This window comes from Aotus nancymaae, unplaced genomic scaffold (assembly GCF_030222135.1).
Source record: "Aotus nancymaae isolate 86718 unplaced genomic scaffold, 86718_ANA_hifiasm-v0.15.2.pri h1tg000200l, whole genome shotgun sequence".
Classification (NCBI taxonomy): domain Eukaryota; kingdom Metazoa; phylum Chordata; class Mammalia; order Primates; family Aotidae; genus Aotus; species Aotus nancymaae.
The window spans coordinates 241201-255649 of NW_026988615.1; the positions used below are offsets into that span (position 1 = coordinate 241201).

Here is a 14449-nt window from a genome sequence, read left to right on the forward strand (position 1 = left end):
TTATCCTAATGCTCTTTCTCTCTTTTTCAACAGCCCCCAGTGTGTGTTGTTCTTCTTCATATGTTCATGTGTTTTTATTGTTCAGCTTCCACTGATAAGTGAGAACATTTGGTGTTTGGTTTTCTGTTCCTGCATTAGTTTGCTAAAGATAATGGCTTCCAGCTCCATCCAGGTCCCTACAAAGTACACGATCTTTATTTTTTTTATGTCTGCATAGTTTAAATTAATTCCATGTCTTTGCTATTATGAATTGTGCTGCAATGAATGTATATATCCATGTATATTTATAATGGAATAATTTATATTTTTGGGGTTTATATCTAGTAATGAGATTACTGGATCAAATGGCATGTCTGGTTTTAGGTCTCTGAAGACACCATACTGTCTTCACATTTCCACCAACTGTGTAAAATTATTTCTATTTCTCCACAGTGTCACCAGCATCTGTTGTTCTTGGCTTTTTAATAGTCACCATTTTGACTGCTGTGAGATGGTATCTCATTCTGATTTTGATTTGCATTTCTCTAATGATCACCAATGGTGAGCTTTTTTGTGTGTTTGTTGGCCACATAAATGTCTTCTTTTGAGAAATGTCTGTTCATGGTCTTTGCCCACTTTTTAGTGGGGTTGTTTTATTTTTGTAAATTTGTTCAAGTGCCCTGTAGACTTTGGATATTAACCTTTGTCAGCTGGATAGATTGGAAAAATATTATTCCGTAGGTTGTGTGTTCATTCTGATGATAGTTTCTTTTGCTGTGCAAAATCTCTTTAGTTTATTTAGATCCCATTTGTCAATGTTTGCTTTTGTTACAATTGCTTTTGAAGTTTTCATATGAAATCTTTGCTTTTGCCTATTTTTGTTTTTTTTTTTGAAATGGAGTTTTTCTCTTGTCTCCCAGGCTGGAGTGCAATGGCACAATCTCAGCTCACCACAACCTCTGCCTCCTGGGTTCAAGCAATTCTCCTGCCTCAGCCTCTCAAGTAGCTCAGACTATAGGTGAGTGCCACCATGCCCAGCTAATTTTTGTATTTTTAGTAGAGACAGGGTTTCACCATGTTGACCAGGATGGTCTTGATCTCTTGACCTCATGATCCATCTGCCACGGGCTCCCAAAGTGCTGGGATTATAGGCGTGAGCCACAGCGCCCAGCCTTGTCTACGTTTTGAATGGTTTTGCCTAGATTTTCTTCTAGGGTTCTTATTCTTATGGGTTTCACATTTAAGTCTTTAATCCACCTTGGTTAATTTTTGTATTTTATTGAGAATGTTTACATGAGTGTTTATCAGAGATACTGGCTAGAAGTTTTCTTTTATTATAATATCTCTGACAGGTTTTGTTATCAGGATGATGCTGGCCTCATAGAGTGAATTAAGGAGAAGTCCCACCTTTTCTATCATTCTCATTGGTTTCAAAGGCATTCTTGATTTCTGATTTAATTGTATCAGTTACCCAGAAGTCATTCAGGAGCAGGTTGTTTCAGTTCCATGTGGTTGTGTGGTTGTGAGTTTTCTCTTTTTTTTTATTTTTAGAGATGGAGTTTCACCGTGTTAGCCAGGATGGTCTCTATCTCCTGACCTCGTGATCTGCCCATCTCAGCCTCCCAAAGTGCTGGGATTACAGGTGTGAGCCACTGCCCAGCCTGTGGTTGTTTTTTGTTTGTTTGTTTGTTTGAGACAAATTTTTGGTGTTTTGCCTAGGCTGGAGTGCAGAGGCGTGTTCTAGGCTCATTGCAACTTCTGCCTTCCAGTTTTAAGCAATTCCTTTGCCTCAGCCTCCCAAGTAGCTGGGATTACAGGCACCCGCAACCACCCCTGGCTAATTTTTGTAGTTTTAGTAGAAATGGGATTTTATCATGTTGGCCAGGCTGGACCTCAAACTCCTGACCTCATGTTTTGCCCCCCTGGGCCTTCCAAAGTGCTGAGATTACAGGCGTGAACACCGTGCCTGGCCATGACTTCTTTTTTTTTTTTTTTTTTTTTCTTTTTGAGACAGTGTCTCGCTCTGTTACCCAGGCTGGAGTGCAGTGGTGTGATCTCGGCTTACTGCAACCCCTCCACCTCCTGGGTTCAAGCTATTGTCCTGCCTCAGCCTCCTGAGTAGCTGGCTACAGGCACATGCCACCATGCCTGGCTAATTATTTTTTGTAGAGACAAGGTTTCACTATGTTAGCCAGGATGGTCTCAATCTCCTGACCTTATGATTTGCCTGCCTCAGCCTCCCAAAGTTCTAGGATTACAGGCATGAGCGACCATACCCGGTCTTGGCATGGATTTCTAATTCGATTGCACTGTGCTGTGAGAGACTATTATAATTTCAGCTCTTTTGCATTTGCTAAGGAGTGTTTTACTTCCAATTATGTGACCAATTTAAGAATAAGTGCCATGTGGAACTTAGAAGAATTTGTATTGTGTTGTTTTTGGCTCAAGAGTACTGTAGATATCTATCAGTTCCACTTGATGCAGAGCTGAGTTCAAGTCCTGAATATCTTTGTTACTTTTGTTTCTCAATTAACCATCTGTTAGTGACAGCGAGGTGTTATTGTCTCTCACTATTATTGTATGGGAGTCTAAGTCTTTTTGTAGGTCCCTAAGAATGTGTTTTTTAAATTCGGATGCTCCTTGAATTGATTTTTTTCCTGCTTTTATTTGTTTGGTAAGTTTTCCTCCTTTTCTTTATTTTGAGCCCATGTGTATCTTTGCATGTGAGATGGGTCTCTTGAATACAGCACACCAGTGAGTCTTGATTCTTTATTTAGCTTGCCATTCTGTGTCTTTTAATTGGGGCACATAGCCCATTAACATTTAAGGTTGATATTATTTTTTGTGAATTTGATCCTGTCTTCATGGTGCTAGCTGCTTATTTCACAGACTTGTTGATGTTGTTTCACAGTGTCATTAGTCTTTGTACTTCAGTGTGTTTTTGCAGTGGCTGGTAATTCTTCTTTTCCATATTTAATCCTTCTCACGGAAGCTCTTTTAAGGCAGGTTTGGAGGTGACAAATTTATATAGCATTTGCTTGTCTGACGAGAATTTTATTTCTCCTACATTTATAAAGCGTAATTTTGCTGGATATGAAATCCTTGGTTCAAAATTATTTTCTTTAATGTTGAATATTGGCCCCCAATCTCTTATGGCTTGTAGGGCTACTGCGTGGAGTTCCACTGTTAGTCTGATGAGCGTTCCTTTGTAGGTGACCTGACCTTTCTCTCTGACTGTTCCTATCATTTTTTCCTGCATTTCAGCCTTGAAGAACCTGATGATGATGTTTGCTGGGGTTGATTTTCTCATGTATATCTTCCTGAGATTGGTTCTTTGGATTTTCTGAATTTGAATGTTGGCCTGTCTTGATAGATTCGAAAAGTCCTTCAGGATAATACCCTGAAGTATGTTTTCTAACTTGGTTCCATTCTCTTCATCTCGTTAAGATACACCAATCAGTCATCGTTTTGGTCATTTTACAGAATCCCATAAATCAGAGATTTTGTTCATTTCTTTTTTTTTTTTTTTGAGACGGAGTTTCGCTCTTGTTACCCAGGCTGGAGTGCAATGACGCGATCTCGGCTCACCGCAAGCTCCGCCTCTGGGTTCAGGCAATTCTCCTGCCTCAGCCTCCTGAGTAGCTGGGATTACAGGCACGCACCACCATGCCCAGCTAATTTTTGTATTTTTAGTAGAGACGAGGTTTCACCATGTTGACCAGGATGGTCTCTATCTCTTGACCTCGTGATCCACCCGCCTCGGCCTCCCAAAGTGCTGGGATTACAGGTATGAACCACCGCGCCCGGCCCTTTTTGTTCTTTTTAAATCTTGTCTGCCTGTCTTACTTCAGCAAGCTAGGCTTCAAGCTCTGAAATTCTTTTCTCTGCTTGGTCTACTCAGTTCTTCATACTTGTGGTTGCATTATGAAGTTCTCTTGTTATGTTTTTCAGTTCCATTAGGTCATTTATGTTTCTCTCTAAACTGGTTATTCAGGTGAACAGCTCCTGTAATGTTTTTCATGGTTCTTAGCTTCTTTGCATTGGCTTAGAACATGCTTTGATAGCTCAGCAAAGTTGATTATTACCCATTTTCTGAAGCCTACTTCTGTCAGTTTATCCATCTCAGCCTTCACCCAGTTCTTCTCTTTTTTTCTTTTTTTATTAAAGAAAATTATATATATATATATATATATATATATATATATATATATATATATATATATATATATATATATAAAGATGGGGTTTCACCATGTTGGCCAGGCTGGTCTTGAACTCTTGACCTCAGGTGATCCACCCACCTCAGCCTCCCAAAGTGCTAGGATTACAGGCGTGAGCCACCGCGCCTGGCCTCCTTCACCCAGTTCTGTGACTTTGCTGGATATGTTGTGATAATTTGGAGAAAAGGCACTCTGGCTTTTTGAGTTTTCAGCTTTTGTTTGTTGACTCTTCTCATCTTCATGAGTTTTTCTGGCTTTGATCTCTGAGGCTGCTGACCTTCGGATAGGGTTTTTGTGGGGATTTTTTTGTTGGTGCTGTTGTTGTTGCTTTCTGTGTGTTTGGTTTTCTTTTTACAGTCAGGCTTTTTTTTTTCTTTCTTTTTGAGACAAGAGATTCACTCTAGTTGCCCAGGCTGGAGTGCAATGACATGATCTGAGCTCACTGCAACCTCTGCTTCCCAGGTTCAAGTGATTCTCTTGTCTCAGCCTCCTGAGGAGGGGGGTTACAAGTGCCTGCCACTCCATCCAGTGAATTTTTTGTTTTTAATAGAGATGGGGTTTCACCATATTGGCTTGGCTGGTCTTGAACTTCTGCCTCAGGTGATCCACCTGCTTTGGCCTCCCAAAGTGCTGGGATTACAGGTGAAATGGGCTCTTCTTCTGTAGGACTGTTGTGATTTTCTGGGAATCCACTTGAGACTCTATTTGCCTGGGTTTCTTCTGTCTTACCTGGAGGTGTCACCAGTGAAGCCTGCAGAACAGCAGAGATGACTCTCTGCCTCTTTTTCTGAGCTCTTAATCCCAGAGGGACACCAACCTGATGACAGTGGGAACACTCTGTTATAAATTGTCTGACAATGTCTTTTGGGGGGTGATCTCACCAAGTCAGGATGCACAAGATCCAGAAACCACTTAACAAGGCACTATGACTGCCCCTTGGAGGGAGTGTGCTGCACAGGGAGAAATTCCATAAATCTGTACTGCATGGATTGCTCAGAGCCAGCAGGGGGAAAGATTAAAGTCTGCTGATCTGCAGAAATCACCTCATTGTTACTGTTTTGTGTGTTTCTTGCAGACATTTTTTTCTTATTTCCTATTTTACTTTCTTAATTTTTGTCTAACTTTGTCGTGACATGCTTTGATTTCCTTTTTGTTTTGTTTTGCATACTTTCTATAAACATAATGTAACCATCTTGAAAAATGGAGATTATATAAAACATCATAACATTAAAACAATATATTTTAATCTCATAACTTGAATTAAATACAAAACCTATACTGCTATATTTTCTAATTTGTTATAGATATTACAGTTTACCTTATATTGTATATCTATTAAGATATTTATGCAGATTTATATCTTGTTTTTTATAGAAGTTTTTTAAGGGTTTTATGCCCCATCATTATGATAGCAAAACATTCTGTGTGTCTGTATATTTACATTTAATAGAGAGTTTTATATTTATATATGGCTTTATGATGTTGTCCAGCATCATTTATTTTTCAACATAATGGACTATTTTAGCATTTCTCTGTGTAATATGCAGAGTCTATGTTTCTCAGGTTGTTCGTGAACTCCTTGTCTGAAGTGATCTGACAGCTTTGGCTTCCTAAAGCTGTAGAATTTCAGGCATGAGCCATTATGTCTGACCATTAGGTAACATTTCTTATAAGACTGTGCTAGTTATAATAAATAGCCTGAGCTTCTATTTTGGAAGGGCTTTATCTTGTTTTTGAAGTAAAATAAAATTGAATTAAGTATTACTGGTTAGCATTTTTTTTATTATGTCAAAATTTGGATAGTTCTCAGTCTTTTTTTGTCTTCAAGTTACGTGGGTATGACTTTTTCTCTATATTCTGTTTCGAAGATTTCTTTCATGAATATGTTGATCTACTTGATGGTGTCCAATGAGGTTTACATTCCATATTTTAATTTTGCAATATTATATTTTTGTGTTATATATTTCAGGGTATGTCACCTCAAACCAATTAATTGTGTTTTCTTGTTTTGTTTTATATTATGATTCTGTTTAACAATGTTTAACTCTACAATGTAAGACAGTGTTGAGCAAAGTCAATTATGAATCACCCATATGCCTACTGCCAATATCATTACCACTGTTTGTTCTTCTCTATAAATATTATTCCTGTTTTTTTAATAACTTGTAAAGGGTTGTTCAATCTTGTCTAGGTGAGCAAGCATAAACATTCTCCTAATTTCAATGTCTATTGTGAATCTATTATTTTGGTGTGAAAGAAACACAAGAAACACCTTGAAATTTGAAGATATTAAAACTGTCATAACTCTGAATATTTTTAGGTATTATTTTTACTTGTCAAAAACACATTTTTTTTTTTTTTTTTGAGACGGAGTTTCACTCTTCTTACCCAGGCTGGAGTGCAATGGCGCGATCTCGGCTCACCGCAACCTCTGCCTCCTGGGTTCAGGCAATTCTCCTGCCTCAGCCTCCTGAGTAGCTGGGATTACAGGCATGTGCCACCATGCCCAGCTAATTTTTGTATTTTTAGTAGAGACGGGGTTTCACCATGTTGACCAGGATGGTCTCGATCTCTTGACCTCGTGATCCACCTGCCTCGGCCTCCCAAAGTGCTGGGATTATAGGTGTGAGCCACGGCGCCTGGCCCAAAAACACATATTAAAAAACAATTTGTCTGATTTTCTGGAATTTTCCAAACACCAATATATTTTCTTTTTCTGAGTGTAACTGCTTCATCTATTTCATGCAATATCTGACTTTTTATGGCTGACTCATTTCATTTTGCATAATGTCAAAATTTATCTCCATAGTTATTAGAATATTTCCTGCTTATAAAATTCTGTGTTGATAATACAGTATTTGCTTGTTTGTTTAGATGGAGTCTCACCCTGTCTCCAGGCTGGAGTCCAGTGGTGCAATCTCAGTTCACTGCAACCTCCGCCTCCCAAGTTGAAACAATTCTTCTGCCTCAGCCTCTCAAGTAGCTGGGACTATAGGCATGTGCCACCATGCCTGGCTAATTTTGTGTTTTTAGTAGTGATAGGGTTTCTCCATGTTTGTCAGGCAGTTCTTGAACTTCCAATAACAGGTGATCTGCCCAACTCTGCCTCCCAAAGTACTGGCATTACAGGCATGAGCCACCGTGCCCAACCTTTTTACTATTTTATACTTTTATTCCATTTTGATCATAGAATGTAATCCATAAAATGTCAATTTTAACAAATTTTTAAGACTCCCTTTTTGGCCTAACAGGTGGTCTATCAAAGAGAATGTTTTATAAGCTATTCAGAAGGATTTGTTTCCTGATATTGTTGAGTCTTCTTTTTCTCTTTTAAAACTAATTGTATTATACTGTCTTCAATGCCTCTCTTCACTTACTACTATTCTATCTTGTTTTATTTTTATTATAGAAAGTGGGGTATTGAAATGTCCTACTATTATTACATCTTTTTCTAGATGTTTCTTCCAGTCTGGCAATATTTGCTTTATATATTTGGAACCTTAATGTGACATTCACATGTGTGCACATACACGCAGACACACACACAATTTGTCATAAGTTCCTAGTAAATAAATCTATTATTGTTTAATGTCCATTGTTTCTTTGCAGTTTTGACTTGAAGTACTTTATATAAAATGTGACAGTTTTGACTTAAGATGTAGCTTTGGTAATATGATTTTGAACTCTTCTGCTCTCATTTGGTAAATATTTGCATGCAATGTCTGAATCCATCTTGCCACCTTCAGTATTTTTTTATCATTAGATGGCAGCTGACACTTCTAGAAAGGCAAATTAGATCTTGGTTTTTAATAATTTTAAATAAATTTCTTATTGAAAGTGTGTCTCTTAATTGGAAAGTTTTCTGAAACAAAGAGACTTACTAATCTTTATTTCTTGTTCTATTTGATTCTTTGCACCTTTTACATGTAAGGCAGTGCCAATATACTTTTTTAAGAATTTGGTTACTTTTGAAGTTTTTTTTTCTTTTTATTTGGCAAGATAATTGGTGATGGCATTTTTTTTTTTCAGAACTTTGACTATAAACAGTTTCCTTCTGGCCTGCAAAATTTTTGTTGAGAATCCACTGGCTATCTCATGAGTATTCTTGCAAGCGTTTTGCTCTTCTTGCCCAGGCCGGAGTGCAATGATGTGATCTCAGCTCACCGTAGCCTTTCTCTCCCAGGTTCAAGAGTTTCTCCTCAGTCTCCAGAGTTGCTGGGATTACAGGGATACACCACCACACCTGGCTAAGTTTGTATTTTCAGTAGAGACAGAGTTTATCCATGTTGGTTAGGCTGGTATTGAACTCCCAACCTCAAGTGATCTTTTACCTTGGTCTCCCAAGGTTCTGGGTTTTACATGAGCAACCACGCGCAGCAAACACATCACTTTTATCTTGCGGTTCCTAAGATTCTCTTTTCTGTGACTTTTTTTTTTTGAGACTGAGTTGTTCTGTTGCCCAGGCTGAAGTGCATGCAGTGGCACAATCTTGGCTCACTGCAACCTCCGCCTCCCGGGTTCAAGCAATTCTTCTGCCTAAGCCTACCGAGTAGCTGGGACTACAGGTGCTGGCCACCACGCACAGCTAATTTTTACATTTTCAGTAGAGATGAGGTTTCACCATTTGGCCAGTATGGTCTCAAACTCCTGACCTTGTGTTTTGTCCACCTCAGCCTCACAAAGTGCTGGAATTAAAGGTATGACCCACCATGCCCGACCTTCTGTGACTTTTAAAATTGTGCTTACAAAGTTGTTTAATGCAAATAGCTTTGTATCCCAGTTTGTCAAGCTTCTTCATTTTCAAGTCATTTTAAAAATATTTTTCAGTTACTCATTTTTATACTTTTTACCTCTATAAATTGTTTTTCTTTTCTTTTCTTTTTTTAGATGAAGTCTTGTTCTGTTGACAGGAAGGAGTGCAATGGTACAAATGTAGGCTCACTGCAATTTCTGCCTCACCCTCCCTAGTAGCTGAGATTAGAGGCACCTGCCACCACACCCAGCTGATTTTTGTAATTTTAGTAGATACGGGTTTCATCATGTTGGCCAAAATGGTCCTGATCTCCTGACCTTGTGATCTGCTGGCCTCAGCCTCCCAAAGTGCTGGGATTACAGGCGTGAGCCAATGCACCTGGCCTGTTTCTCTAATATATTAAATATTTTTGATATTTCCAGTTTTCTGATTTTCTATAGTTTTATGTGTTCATACTTCACTAATTATTATTCAACTTATTTTTAATTTTTAAAATTAATGACATTTTTTATTTCTATCTTAAAATTTTGTATTTTTGTTGAAACCACATTGCCCTATTTTATGTACATTGTAATCTTTTATTAAATTTTGAACATTAAAAAAAGTTACCTGTCCCAATCTTTATAATATGGCTTTCTCCTGGTATACATTGAACAATTATGTGGGTAGGATTCTGAGAGGCTTGCAAACATATTCTTAGACTGTATCTTGTCTAAAATTTTGTGTTTATTTTTCACTTAAAGAAAATGATTTTATTTCCTAATAGTCATCGCTTGCTACACCTGTTTTTTTTATTTGTTTTTCTGTGGTACTGCAGTCTCTCGACTGCTGCAACATCTACCTTTGGTCTCAGCAGACTCAAACTGTCATTCCAAAGTATACCACCATTACTTTCAGCACTATATGTCATGGGAGACAGAAACCAGTGTCTGGAAAGGTGCCTAAAAGCCAACAAAGTTATAGGAACCAGTATTTTACTTTTCTTTAAAAAAATTAAATTGGAATTTACTTTAAAAAATTTTTTTCTGAGCTGTTACTCTGTTGTCCACCCTGGAGTTCAATGGCACAATCTTGGCTCACTGCTACTTCTGCCTCCTGGGTTTTGATTTGCCTTTAAGCCACCACACCTGGCTGGCAGTTTTACTTCTAAGGACATTATATTATATTGGGGAGCAGGAAGAGCTATGTTGGGTAAATGTATCAAAAAATTTTTTTTCCTCCTATGTGACTGTTTGCATTGTGCTCACCTTGGGCACTTCAAACACTTAACTAATTTATATTGTTTTATTTGATTCTTGTATCTTTTTCTCACAGAAAAATAAGCTGGGCCTGGTGGCTGGTGCCTGTAATGCCAGCTACTTTGGGAGGCTGAGGCAGCAGAATCGCTTGAGCCAGGAGGCAGAGGTTACAGTGAGCCAAGATTGCACCATTGCACTCCAGTCTATGACAAAAGCAAAACTCTGTCTCAAAAAAATATATATATACATATATATGACAATGTCATGCCACATTTCTAGAATGTTTTTATCTTGCAAAGCTAAATCTCAATACATATTAAACAAGAACCAATTTTTCTAATTTTCTGGCACTTTGCAAACACCAGTTTTCTTTTTCTGAGTATAACTGCCTCATATGTCTCATACTATCTCTTTTTGTGGCTAGCTCTTTTCATTTTGCATGTCATCAACCCTTATCTGTATAGTAGTTGGAATATTTCTGGCTTTTTACATCCTGGGTGATATTCCAGTGTTTTTTTTTTATTTCATTTTAAATTATGTCTCCTGAATTATTTGGTGACAGAAATTTGCATTGCTTTTACCTACTGGCTTTCAGTAACAATGCTGCAATAATTATGAGTATGCAAATAACTTCATATAATCATATATGTAAAAGTTTACATATGTGCTGCATTCTGTTTTTTAAGTTCATTTTAAACCATTATAGTCATACCAAATTGTTTTTATTCTGTAATTTTGTAATGTATTTTGATATCTGGTCTGTAATGACTTCAACGTTTTTCCTTTTATTTTGAAGACCTTGGTTACTTTATTGTCTCTGGAGATTTTATATTCTCTTGGGGTTGCTGTTTCTATTTCCTCAAACCTGCAATGAGAGATTCGTAAAAAAAAAAATTGCATTAAATCTCTAGATTACATTGAGCAGTATGGACATTTTCAAAATATTATTTCAAGCTTTGAAAATAAGTATGCTGAAGAGTGTTGTCTAATTTCTACATAGCTGTAAATTTTTTAGTTTTTGTCTATTGCTTTATACTCATTTCATTTTGGTCATAGAATTTAATTCATAAATTTTCGGTTTTAAAAAAATTGTTAAGACTTCCTGTTTTGGCTGGGTGCAGTAGCTCATACCTGTAATTCCAGCATTTTAAGAAGCCGAGGCAGGTGGATCAAGAGGTCAAGAGATCGAGACCATCCTGGCCAACATAGTGAAACCTTATTTTTACCAAAAATAAAAAAATTAGCTGGGTTTGATGGTGCACACCTGTAGTCCCAGCTACTCTGGACACTCAGGCAGGAGAATTGCTTGAACCTGGGCGGCAGAGGTTGCAGTGAGCCAAAATATATAAACTCTGAAACAGAAAGACTTATTGTTATTTTATTTTATTTTATTTTTTGAGATGGAGTTTCGCTCTTGTTATCCAGGCTGGAGTGCAATGGCGCAATCTTGGCTCACCGCAATCTCTGCTTCCTGGGTTCAGGCAATTCTCCTGCCTCAGCCTCCTGAGTAGCTGGGATTACAGGCACGCGCCTCCATGCCCAGCTAATTTTTTGCATTTTTAGTAGAGACGGGGTTTCACCATGTTGACCAGGATGGTCTCGATCTCTTGAGCTCGTGATCCACCTGCCTCGGCCTCCCAAAGTGCTGGGATTACAGGCGTGAGCCACTGCACCCGGCTATTGTTATTTTATTATTTGATTCTTGTAGCTTTGTTTCTCATTTTCTCTCTTAATTTGTGTCTCTTTTATTTGTATGTTGATATGCTTTTACTTCTTTCTTGTTTTGTGTCGCTATGTAACTATGTTCTTTGTGCTACTGTGGGGATTACATAAAACCTCCAAAAGATGTAACATATTTTAATTTGGTAAAAGAAAAGAAAAAACACTTTAGTTGCATGCAAAAATTTTGTATCATCTGCTCTTAAATTTGTCATTGATGTTTCAAATGATATCTTTTTAGGTTGCATATTCATTAACAGATGTTTATAATGGTTTCTATGCTTTTAACTTTCAGATTTTAGAGAATTAAAAAGGTTTTCTGTACCATTATGCTTTAAAAATCAATTTTTGTGTTTGTGTATTTGTTTTCCAGAAAATGAGTTTTTATATGATCATATGTTGTTTTGTTGAATCACACTATTTTCATTGGAAGCAACTGCTTTCAGCACCTTTTATATGTAAGGCAGTGCCAATACACTTTTTCAGAATTTGGTTAGTTTTGAAGGTTTTTTAAAATTTATTTAGCAGGACAGATTTGCTGATGGTATTATACTCACTTGATAGCCATATATATATTTAGGGTTTTGACTATATCAGACAGTACCCTTCTGGCCTGCAAAATTTTTGACAATTTACTGGCTATCTCATAAGATTATGCTTGCCAACGACAACATCACTTTTAACTTGCGGTTTCCAAGATTCTCTTTTTGTCTGTGACTTTTGAAATTGTGCTTATATATGTTTGTTATAAATATCCTAGTTTGTTTTTTAAGCTTCATTTTTATGTCATTTCTTTTTTCAGGATGTTTTAGTTACTGTTTTTGATATTTTTTACTTTCATAATTTGTTTTTTGATGTTTTACATATTTTTGTCCTTATCCTCATTTTTCTAACTTTCTGTAGTTGTTTCTATTTTACTCACTGAATATTATTTATTTTCAATTTTTAAAATTAATGTACATTTTTATGGTGTCTGAAACTTTCATAATATTTTTGATAAAACCATATTGTCCTATTTTGCATACATTGTAATCTTTGATTGAAATTTGGACATTAAAAAAAAGCTTTGTTGTGGCATAGTTTCAACAATTGTCTTGGTTAGAGATTCTGGAAGTCTCTCAAACATTTTCCTAGAATGTGTCTTGTCTACAATTTTGGGTTTTTTTTTTTTTCTGCCTCCCAGACTGAAGTTCAGTGGCATGATTTTGGCTCACTGCAACCTCTGCTTCCTGGGTTCCAGCAGCTCTCTCATCTCAGCCTCCCAAGTAGCTGGGAATACAGGTGTGTGCTACCACACCTGGCTTTTTTTTTTTTCAGCAGACATGGAGTTTCACCATGTTGGCCAGGGTGGTCTCAAAACTCATGACTTCAGGTGATCCACCAGCCTTGGTCTCCCAAAGTGCTAGGATTACAGACATGAACCACCACACCTGGCCTGTTTGGGTGTTTTCCTAACAATAGTCAGTAGACACGTGCTACACCTGTTTTTTGTGTGTGGCACTGCAGCCTCCCTGCTGCTGTAACATTTAGCTTTGGTGTTATTCCAAAGTATACCACCATTTATTTCAGCATTATATGTCAGAACAGCCAGAAACCAGTGTTTACAAAGGCCCTTAGAAGCAAGTAAATATATGTGCCAGTATTTTACTTGTCTTTTAAAAAAGAAACCAAAAGTTGGCAGTTTACTTGGAAAGGCACTATGTTATATTGGGGAGCAGGAAGAGCTGTGCTGGGTAAATGTAACAGACTTTTCTTTTTCTTCTCTGTCACTCTCTGTTGTGCTCAGCTGGGGCACTTCCCACACTTCACTCATTTATAAATTTTCCTCAGATGTATTTTTGTTATGTTTTTATTACATTTCCATGTCTATAGAAAATTAGGGCCTGTGGTATTTTGCTGTGCCATCCTGTATATGTAGTTTGTATAATTTTATGGGTTAGATTTATAAAGCATATTCATCTGAGTCTAGTAAATGGAGTAATTTGTTATTTTTATTGTTTCTTTCAGTTATAGATTCTCATTTTGCCCAAGACCTTTGGCCAGAGCAGAGCATAAAAGATTCTTTCCAAGAAGTCGTATTGAAAAGATATAGAAAATGTGGACATGAAGATTTACAGTTAAGAACAGGATGTAAAAGTGTGGAAGAGTATAATCTGCACAAAGAAGGTTATAATGAACTAAACCAGTGTTTGACAACTACCCAGAGTGAAATATTTCAATGTGATCAATATATGAACTTCTTTTACAAATTTTCAAATTCAAATATACATAAGATAAGATATACTGGAAAGAAACCTTTCAAATGTAAAAAATGTGACAAATCATTTTGCAGGCTTTTACACCTAACTCAACATATAAGCACTCATACTAGGGAGAATTCTTACCAATGTGAAGAATGTGGTAAAGTCTTTAACTGGTTCTCAACCTTTACTAGACACAGGAGAATCCATACTGGAGAGAAGCCCTACAATTGTGAAGAATGTGGCAAAGCCTTTAGTGTATTATCAAACCTTACTAGACATAAGAGAATTCATGGTGGA

At 37.1% G+C, this 14449-nt stretch overlaps 1 long non-coding RNA gene across 1 annotated transcript; it reads left to right on the forward strand.

Moving 5' to 3' along the window:
- The first annotated feature begins 203 nt into the window (after window positions 1-203).
- LOC135273026 (uncharacterized) lies at window positions 204-14204 on the forward strand. Its single transcript, XR_010340920.1, has 3 exons — window positions 204-540; window positions 900-997; window positions 13917-14204. It is a non-coding gene; the product is annotated as an uncharacterized LOC135273026 (long non-coding RNA).
- Window positions 14205-14449: the final 245 nt, after the last annotated feature.